This window comes from Palaemon carinicauda, chromosome 10 (genome assembly GCF_036898095.1).
Source record: "Palaemon carinicauda isolate YSFRI2023 chromosome 10, ASM3689809v2, whole genome shotgun sequence".
NCBI classification, from domain to species: domain Eukaryota; kingdom Metazoa; phylum Arthropoda; class Malacostraca; order Decapoda; family Palaemonidae; genus Palaemon; species Palaemon carinicauda.
Window position 1 is genome coordinate 4,002,188 of NC_090734.1, and position 10,949 is coordinate 4,013,136.

The following is a 10,949-nucleotide window of genomic DNA, read 5'->3' on the forward strand; positions in this document are numbered from 1 at the left end:
TTTCTGTTTTTTTTTCAATATTTGTAAAAATTTACTGCAGCGTAAGGAATTGCCGTATAGTATTGATTTTTTTTCATGTTTATTTGTTCGAAAGTGTGCCTTGATGGTTGGGCTAACACGTGCATGTGTTTTTTTTCATCTGAGATGCCGTATATTAGAATGTTGGCCATTTTTCCGCGAGTGCCCCTTTTTCAGTTTTTCTCATTTCTTGGCTAAGTCATTTTTCCGTGAGAAATTAGCAAATAGTATCGCAAAACTTTTATTTTCATAGCATTGGAAAGTGTGTATAGATGATCTGGCTACCCATCGGTGACTTTGTTTTTGTCAGATACGCCGTAGACATTGGTATGTGGGGTATTTAACTGCGGTTGCCAATTTCTGTTTTTTTCAATATTTGTAAAAATTTACTGCAGCGTAAGGAATTGCCGTATAGTATTGATTTTTTTCATGTTTATTTGTTCGAAAGTGTGCATTGATGGTTGGGCTAACACGTGCATGTCTTTTTTTTTATCTGAGATGCCGTATATTAGAATGTTGGCCATTTTTTCGCGAGTGCCCCTTTTTATTTGCTTTGCATTTTTTTGCTTAGTCATGTTACCGTAATGAATTGGCAAGTTTTGTCGTAAAACTTATATTTTTATTGTGTTGGAAAGTGTTTCTAGATGATCTGGCTAGCCATGCCTATCTTTTTTTTTAGCCAGATATGGCGTATATTTATAAGTATGTGTTCGATTGTCCTGTGTTTGCTATATTTTAGTTTTTTCCCATTTCTTTCGGAATTACTACGTACTAAGTAACTATCACAGAGTAATGATTCATTTAGATGTTTATTTGTCGAAAAATGTGCCTTGATGGTTTTCCTAGAACGTGGCTGAATTTTTTGTTTTCTAAAGGGATCACCATTAGCACATTGCTATTTTTCATAGAGTGCCCTTTTTTATTTGTTTTGCATTTTTTTGCTTAGTCATGTTATCGTAATGAATTGGCAAGTTTTGTCGTAAAACTTATATTTTTATTGTGTTGGAAAGTGTTTCTAGATGATCTGGCTACCCATGCCTATCTTTTTTTTTAGCCAGATATGGCGTATATTTATAAGTATGTGTTCGATTTTCCTGTGTTTGCTATTTTTTCGTTTTTTCCCATTTCTTTCGGAATTACTACGTACTAAGTAACTATCACAGAGTAATGATTCATTTAGATGTTTATTTGTCGAAAAATGTGCCTTGATGGTTTTCCTAGCACGTGGCTGAATTTTTTGTTTTCTGAAGGGATCACCATTAGCACGTTGCTATTTTTCATAGAGTGCCCTTTTTTATTTGTTTTGCATTTTTTTGCTTAGTCATGTTACCGTAATGAATTGGCAAGTTTTGTCGTAAAACTTATATTTTTATTGTGTTGGAAAGTGTTTCTAGATGATCTGGCTACCCATGCCTATCTTTTTTTTAGCCAGATATGGCGTATATTTATAAGTATGTGTTCGATTTTCCTGTGTTTGCTATTTTTTCGTTTTTTCCCATTTCTTTCGGAATTACTACGTACTAAGTAACTATCACAGAGTAATGATTCATTTAGATGTTTATTTGTCGAAAAATGTGCCTTGATGGTTTTCCTAGCACGTGGCTGAATTTTTTGTTTTCTGAAGGGATCACCATTAGCAGTTGCTATTTTTCATAGAGTGTCCCTTTTTCAGTTTTTTTCATTTCTTGGCTAAGTCATTTTTCCGTGAGAAATTAGCAAATAGTATCGAAAAACTTTCATTTTTATAGCATTGGAAAGTGTGTATAGATGATCTGGCTACCCATGCGTGACTTTGTTATTGTCAGGTACGCCGTAGATGCTATCGGCGTGTGGCGTGTTTTCCTGCGGTTGCCAATTTCTGTTTTTTTCAATATTTGTAAAAATTTACTACGGCGTACGGAATTGCCATATAGTATTGATTTTTTTTTCATGTGTATTTGTTACAAAGTGTGCCTTGATGGTTGGGCTAACACGTGCATTTCTTTTTTTTTATCTGAGATGCCGTATATTAGAATGTTGGCCATTTTTTCGCGAGTTCCCCTTTTTATATGTTTTGCATTTTTTGGCTTAGTCATGTTACCGTAAGCAATTGGCAAGTTTTGTCGTAAAACTTATATTTTTATAGTGTTGGAAAGTGTTCCTAGATGATCTGGCTACCCATGCCTATCTTTTTTCTTTTTAGCCAGATATGGCGTATATATTTGTTACTGTTTTTAGAATGATATATTGTTAATTTATTCTCATCATTAATTTATTTCCTTATTTCCTTTCCTCACTAGGCTATTTTTCCCTGTTGGAGCCCTTACTTGGAGCATCTTGCTTTTCCAACTAGGCTTGAAGCTTGGCTAATAATAATATAGGTATGTGTTCGATTTTCCTGTGTTTGCCATTTTTCGTTTTTTTCCCATTTCTTTCAAAATTACTACGTACTAAGTAACTATCACAGAGTAATGATTCATTTAGATGTTTATTTGTCGGAAAATGTGCCTTGATGGTTTGCCTAGCACGTGGCTGAGATTTTTGTTTTCTGAAGGGACCACCATTAGCAAGTTGCTATTTTTCATAGAGTGCCCTTTTTTATTTGTTTTGCATTTTTTTGCTTAGTCATGTTACCGTAATGAATTGGCAAGTTTTTTCGTAAAACTTATATTTTTATAGTGTTGGAAAGTGTTTCTAGATGATCTGGCTACCCATACCTTTCTTTTTTTTTTAGCCAGATATGGCGTATATATTTGTTACTGTTTTTAGAATGATATATTGTTAATTTATTCTCATCATTAATTTATTTCCTTATTTCCTTTCCTCACTAGGCTATTTTTCCCTGTTGGAGCCCTTACTTGGAGCATCTTACTTTTCCAACTAGGCTTGAAGCTTGGCTAATAATAATAAAGGTATGTGTTCGATTTTCCTGTGTTTGCTATTTTTTCGTTTTTCCCCATTTCTTTCAAAATTACTACGTACTAAGTAATTATCACAGAGTAATGATTCATTTACATGTTTATTTGTCGGAAAATGTGCCTTGATGGTTTTCCTAGCACGTGGCTGAATTTTTTGTTTTCTGAAGGGATCACCATTAGCACGTTGCTATTTTTTTATAGAATGCCCTTTTTTATTTGTTTTGCATTTTTTTGCTTAGTCATGTTACCGTAATGAATTGGCAAGTTTTGTCGTAAAACTTATATTTTTATAATGTTGGAAAGTTTTTCTAGATGATCTGGCTACCCATGCATGACATTGTTTTTTGCCTCAGATATATTGGTAGGGGATCCATTTTTCATCGAATGCGTATTTCTAATTTTTTCTCATTCTTTGCAGATATCAAAATGGCAAGCAGGAGACAATCTTTGGGCTTGGATGCCATAAATCAGCTCTTAGAGCAATTCGATAGTGATGTCGATGATGCTTTGGAGGTTGATGACATCAGTGACGACGAATTCATCAATATAGATGAGTTGGAGCAGGAGGTCAGGGAGGAACAGGAGGTGACCCAAAATCCTGAGATTGTCGCCTTAGGGAATGGTGATGGAGAAGCCGACGACGATGTGGGGGAGGAAGAGGGGGTTGGGGCTTCGGGTTCTCATGTTGTCCCAGTCAGCACGATAACAAGTCCTGTGCCATCGACTTCACGTGGTCCGCCCCCAGTAACGGTACCGGTACCTCAGCTCACGCCAGTGGAGGAGAGAAGCAGGAAGAGGAGAAGGGGGGATCTACAGGCAGCCAGGGGGTCGGCAATCACCCACATTGATGCTGAATCGGTGAAAGGTCGCGACTGTACCGTTTGGCATAGAGACCCAAATGCCACCCTCCCCCATATGTTCACACCAAGGATTGAGCCTGGGGGTCCCACTTCTCTCACGTTGGGAACGAGCAAAGTGTCCGACATTTTCTCTCTCTTTTTGACCGACCGCATGTTAGCCGAGGTTGTTTTGTATTCTAATGAACGCCTTGCCCTATTGAGGAGTCATTATCATCATAAGGGCAACTTTGCCCTCAGGGACATTGACCTGAGGGAACTGAAGGCGTTTATTGGTATCCTAATAATGACGGCAGTGCGGGCGGACAACCATACACCGACGTGGGACATTTGGAACCTCACAGAGGGAAATCCTTTGTACAGGTGTACTATGAATGAGCGTCGTTTCACCCTGTTGGTGAGGGTAATTCGCTTCGATGATTCGGCCACCAGACAAGAGAGGGTGAAAGTGGATTGCCTTGCACCCATTAGAAAACTCTTCGATCACGTGGTGACCAATTGTCGAAACAATTACACCCCAGGACCACATCTGACTGTGGATGAACAGCTTGTCTTTTTCCGGGGGCGCTGTCCATTCAAGATGTACATACCCAATAAACCTGCTAAGTAAGTAAAATTCTTTGTTTTTTATATTTGCACATGTTATTATTGTTTTGAAATTATAAAAAATTGTTTTATATATATATATATATATATATATATATATATATATATATATATATATATATATATATATATATATATATATATATATATATATATATATATATATATATATATATATATATATATATAGATATATATATATATATATATATATATATATATATATATATCTATTTTGTGAAGTAAAGAACTTGCTATATGATTTATATATCTAAATCATAATATATCATCTATTCTATCTCTATCTATGTATAACTTGTTCATTTATATAACTGATAATTTATCTTTCGTATTTGTAAATGTTTTTCTTATATATTTATTATTATTATTATTTTATTATTATTATTACTATATTGATTAGTAATATAATTGTATATTGTTTATTTTTTAAAATTTTTTTTTATCTTTTTACCTTTATTAGTTACTAATTCCATTTCCCTTCTTCTAGATATGGTATCAAGATTGTATTGGCGTGTGATGCCGATACGCATTACATGTGTAATGCGATTGCGTACTTGGGGAAGGACACTGTCCAGATACCTAGAGGATCGACGCTTGGAGAAGTTTTTACGTCTGATCTTGTGGCACCTTTTCAGAGAAGTGGCCGCACAGTGACGACGGATAACTTTTTCACGACGCTACCGCTTGCTTTGTCACTCTTGGATAAGGACATGTATTTGTGTGTCACCATTCGCCAAAAGCCTTATATTCCTAAGGAACTTACGGAGAAGGTGCTTCCCCCAAAGGAGTCAGTGGCAGTGTTCAATTACGAACACAATCTAACTCTACAGTGTCAGCAAATTAGTAGGACTAAGAAGGTGATGCTGTTGAGTTCCCTGCATCATGATCCGTCTGAAGTCGAAAAAAGGAAGACCGACATTCAGATGTTTTATAATGCGACCAAGGGAGGTGTAGACACATTCGACCAGATGTGTTCTACATCTAGTTGTATTCGTAAGTCACGACGCTGGCCTATGACTCTCTTTTACGGGATATTGAATATAATAATGGTCAATTCTTATATTCTCTATACGTCCATGCCTTTCACCAAGCCAGTGCCAAAGCGAACGTTCCTCAGAGATATCGCCTACGAGTTGTGTGCTCCCCAGGCAATACATCGGTATCTAACGTCACACAGTTTGTCGAAAGGACTCCGTCAAATCATGGTGGATACTTTCAAGATACCTGAGCAGGTCCCACCAAAAAGGTCGAATTCCCGTTGGCCAAAGAAAACTCCCTAAAAGGATTCGCTGTCACAGCTGCCCGCCTAGGGACGACCGCAAGACAAACACTGCCTGTCTCCTGTGCAAGAGTCCTGTTTGTCTGGACCACAAGAGTGTCCTCTGTCCAAACTGTAGCGTCTGTCCAAACTGTAACGCAGCGTTATTTGTAAGTTACAACATGAAAATTTTGTTTACTTCTTTTTTGATTGAATATCATCAAATTTTATTACCGAAAATATTATTATTGATTTACAATTTTCTTTTTTTTCGATTTTATTTCCCTTCAAATTTTTTTTTTGGGGTCAGCATTCTAATTTTATATTCGTAAAATAATCGACATTCATCCAGCAACCCACCATACAATTTTTATGTATATCCAAGAATAATTAGATTAGTAAATAACACCCTCATCAAATTTTATTACCGAAAATATTATTATTGATTTACAATTTTCTTTTTTTTTTCGATTTTATTTCCCTTCAAAATTTTTTTTTTTTGGGTCAGCATTCTAATTTTATATTCGTAAAATAATCGACATTCATCCAGCAACCCACCATACAATTTTTATGTATATCCAAGAATAATTAGATTAGTAAATAACACCTTGAAATTGACATACCCTTCCTACATTTCAGGAGGCAGAACAGGGAGTCTGAGTCAGTGTGGTTGGCGGCCATTTTGTGGACATATCCGAAGCGTAAGTTGCCATATCTATATATATTCTTGTTCCCTATAAAATTTGTGATATTTTGGTATATTTTTACCTGCATAAAATCATATTATATATTATATATAGGTATTTTTTTACGAAATTTCTAAGTACTCAAAAAATGACCTTTAGATATGGCCCCTGATATAAATGTAATTTACAAAATAATGAGGATTTTTTTACATATTTCTATTCTAGTATAACATGTGTTTATTCCATAAAAAAATTAGCCAATTCGGATTTCATTTGGGTACCTAAAAAAATTCATGAAATTTGGACACATTTTTTTGGCCAAAAAAAGTTACCCTTTTTTTCTCATTTCAGATCTTCACCTCTATGGGTCCGATTTCATCCAAAATATAGGAAGATGTGTCCTAGACATTCAAGATTCAATCCCTAAAATTATTTTTGTAAATAGGAGAAAAATTATTTTTTTATGAATTTTTATGTAAGGTCTTTTTTTTCTACTTATTTTTTTAAAATATTTATAATAAATAGTTTTTATGCAGATGAGTAGTTTTTATCTTTACAGTAGTTTTAAGCATTCATTGAAGTTTTTTTTGGCAAAAGAAAAAAAGAGGTTACTGCAAAAACTGATTTTTCAAGAATTTTTTTTTGGCGTCGGGGTCGTTCGCGTCCGAGTATACCCTTAAAGGGGTGTCCGAGGAGCGTACCTATCCAGGGTTAAGAAATGGTGAAAGTGACGGACAGCCAAGTGCACCGCCAGCAATTCTCGATCTTAGGTAGAATACCAAGATTCTGCCTTGGACAGTTTTCTGCTGAAGAAGGCCAATGGGCTGGGCGAGCCGTTGACCACCTGCTTGAGGACTGCACATATAGCAACGTCGCTTGCATCGGTGGAGAGAAGGAGAGGGGCATGTGGGATAGGAAAAGTGAGACCCGCAGCAGTTGATAGGGCCTTCTTTGCATTGCAGAAGGCTGCATCTTGAAGGGGACCCCCCTTCAGGTCCTTTGGCTTGCCCTTGTGGAAGGCGTAGAGGGGAGCAAGAGTGGCGGCATTGGCTGGCAGAAAATGGTGATAATAGTTGATCATGCCCAAGAATTCCATCAGAGCTTTGACGGTCAAGGGCACGGGGAAGTCCTGAACGGCTGCTACCTTCTCAGGGAGGGGTGGACTCCTTCAGGAGTGATGCGGTGGCCTAAGAACGACACTTCGTTGGAGCCAAAGGTACACTTGTACCAGACTACAAGGCAGTTTTGTTGCAGGCAGCCGAGCATGATGCGCAGGTGACGGAGATGTTCCTCTTTTTTGGAGGAGAACACAAGTATGTCGTCCACATAACATACACAGAAAGGGAGGTCCCCTAAGATGCCATCCATGAGACTTTGAAACGTAGCCCCAGCATTACGAAGGCCAAAACAGGAGTAATTGAAGGTGTATGTACCAAACGGAGTGGTGATGGCAGTCTTGGGGATGTCTTCTGGGTTCATAGGCACCTGATAATACCCCTTCAGGAGATCGAGCGTAGAAAAAACCTTTGCTTTTTGCAGGTTGGAGGTCACGTTGACAATGTTTGGGAGTGGTTAGTGATCCGGTTCTGTTTGCATATTCAGGCGCCTGTAATCCCCGCACGGAGGGAGGGATCCGTCTTTCTTCAGAACGATGTGTAAGGGTGATGACCATGGGCTGGAGGCCTTTTGGCAAAGGCCCATTTCCTCCATTTCGGCGAACGTCTGTTTGGCGGCTGCCAATCGTTCCGGTACCAGACGTCTGAATTTTGCGAAGACTGGGGGTCCCGTCGTCTTGATATGGTGATAAATACCGTGCCTGTCAGGAACCAAGGGCGTTTGGCGAAGTTCTGGACGGAAAACTTCCGGGTACAACGTGAAGAGTTGGGCTTAGGCATCCGTGGGTGTGCTAATGTGGAGAGCGAGGTTAGAGGGGGCGGGTTAAAGAGGTGTCGACAAGTACGAGTCTGCGTTGACCAATCGTCGGTGGGCGACATCGACCAGAAGGTGGAAATGAAAGAGGAAATCCGCACCGAGGATTGGCAATGTGACGTCAGCAACGAGAAACTTCCAATTGAATTTACCGTTTCTGAACGATAATGTGAGGCTCTCGTAACCGTAGGTGGGTATCGCAGATCCGTTGGCAGCTACCAAGCGGACGTCGGCAGATGTAGACAGACTACGTCGTGTCTTGAAGAGTTTCCTTGGCAAAAGAGAACGACAAGCACCCGTGTCTACCAAAAATCGCACACCCATTCCTGCATCATGTAAAAAGAAAATATTAGAAACACGAGAGGCCACCGCCACGAGCGAGAGCCTATTTACACGTTTTTCGGCCACTGACAATCCTTGGCACATTTCTTCGCAGTTGCCCCGAATTTGAAGTGGTAGTAGCGTAACTTCGGCGGATGGGAGGTAGTAAGTGGCTATAGAAGTCGTTTGTTGGGCGCGAGCGATTGGGGGGTGGTGGGCGGCTTAATCGCTGCTTCAGCACGTCAGTGTGTGGGCGATTGTGTCCTACGGCATTCATGTCAGCTTCGGTTGACGTTGAATGGGCATCCTCTTTGTCAGGGCTGGAGGCGTTGTTGGAGGTCTTGAAGTGGCTGTCCATAAGAGCGTCGGCTTTGATCATCAAGTCCTTTATGGGTAAACTATCGACATCGGGTATGGCAGCGCGTATAGGTCCGGGTAAACGGCGTATCCAAAAGGCACGAAGTAGGTTCCCCACAAGAGGAGAGCCGTCTGCGGCAGGTTGAAGGCGAACGATACTGGTCATTTCCCCGAGGGCAAGCAAAGCCCTTTGGTCCTCCAACGGTTGTTGCGAGAGCTGAAAAAGCTTTGCTACACGGGCGGCAGGCGACGGCGAGTACTGCTGCAGAAGGTATGTTTTGAGGGCTTCATACGCTATTGTGGTGCCTCCTTGTTCACAAAGCCAGTCGGATATTTCCGGGAAGGTGTCCTCGGGTATTGCCGCAAGAACATAATCTGCTCTGGTGGTTGAGCGAGTCACGCCCTTGATGCGAAACTGGACTTCTGCGCACTGAAACCAAGCAAATGCCTCTCCGCTGGTGAACGGTGAAAGTTTCAATGGGGCAGCCGCAGCGCCAACTTCTGTAGAGTCCGTCATAGTACCAACGATGGAGGGGCGATAGAGGTAGGGGTGGAAGGCGGTGGGAGTGAGTCAACTTCCGGGGTCACCAATGTTGCGAGCCGAGAGAAGGTTGTGAACTCAAAGGCAGTGTGAGGGCAACTGCTTTAGTTTATTAAAGAACACTCTCATTTATATACAAAATCTCAAAGCAACAAGAATTTTCATGTTCAAATATTGACACTGTTACAGAGAAGAAAAACACACATGAATTTTCAGGTTCGTTTTAGTGTGAGGGGAGAGCGAATATACAAGCACAAAATGAACTATGTACGATCGGGTGACACACGGTTGGTACAATGATAATAAAACCAAAAAATTTCTCATAGGATCTGTCTAAAGTAACGAATAGAGTTTTGATATTCTAGGCACCAATTCTAAATGTAGTTAGCCAGTGAAGCAGCATTCGAAAGTTCATATTTTCCAATTGGAAACATATTTCTATATAAAAGTTGTTTCACTTCAAATATTTCTATAAAAACGATAACTAATTCATTTGTTTTATTCCTCTTTCTTCCCTTGATCTTCCACGCTTTGTTCAGTTGGAAAATCCAGTTAATCTAAAGCGTTAGCTATGCAATCTGAGCCTTAACTCAGGTGGTACTTTTGCCTGTGTACAAAAGCTTCGCAAATTTCGATCGAGAAAAATATTGCTGTTTTCTAGTGCATATATTATATACTTATTTAGTAGAAATGAAAATAACTGTGGCTCTTACGAAAATATTCAATATTGACCTAAATATATCAACAATGCTGGGGTTATTTGTTGAAGTAAAAAATATTCACTCTTATTTCATAAAAAACAGAATATCATTCTATTTTTTTTTTTTACATAATATTCAAATTGCCTGGGCTAATTGTTTGTAAACATCAATTATATGTTTTACACATTTCCAAATATATTTAAAGGTTCTGCTAAAAGTGAAAATAACCTTTTCGAAAGACATCAATCATAAAAGCTTAATAAATGTCAAAATTATTATAATCTCTCGAGTTATTTCATAAGAGAAAGAAAAGAAACATAAAACAGTTATTTCAAAGTTTTGAAACAAGATGACCCTCTCAGATATAGAAGTTTTTTTTATAGTTAACTGGAGAAGAACAATGATGACCTAGACTTCATTCTCAGGACAATCCAATATCAAACTATTGTTCTCTAGTCTAAGGTAGTGCCATAGCCTCGGTAGCATGGTGTTCCACTGTCTTTGGGGAAGAGTTCTCTTGCTTGAGCGTATACTCGGCACGTTGTATCTATTTACCCACATATACAAAATTGTTACGTCTTTTTCCCTCAAACCTGGTGAAATGTCCCACAACAATAGTCAGTTCCTGGTGGTGGTTGGGTAGCTGCAGCATTTTTGGCAGATGACTAAACGAGTTGACGCACTTAGGGAGAGTGTCGCCGTGACCCTGACACTTGATGTTAGGACATTACTATAGTGGCTAAAAAGACACACTCCA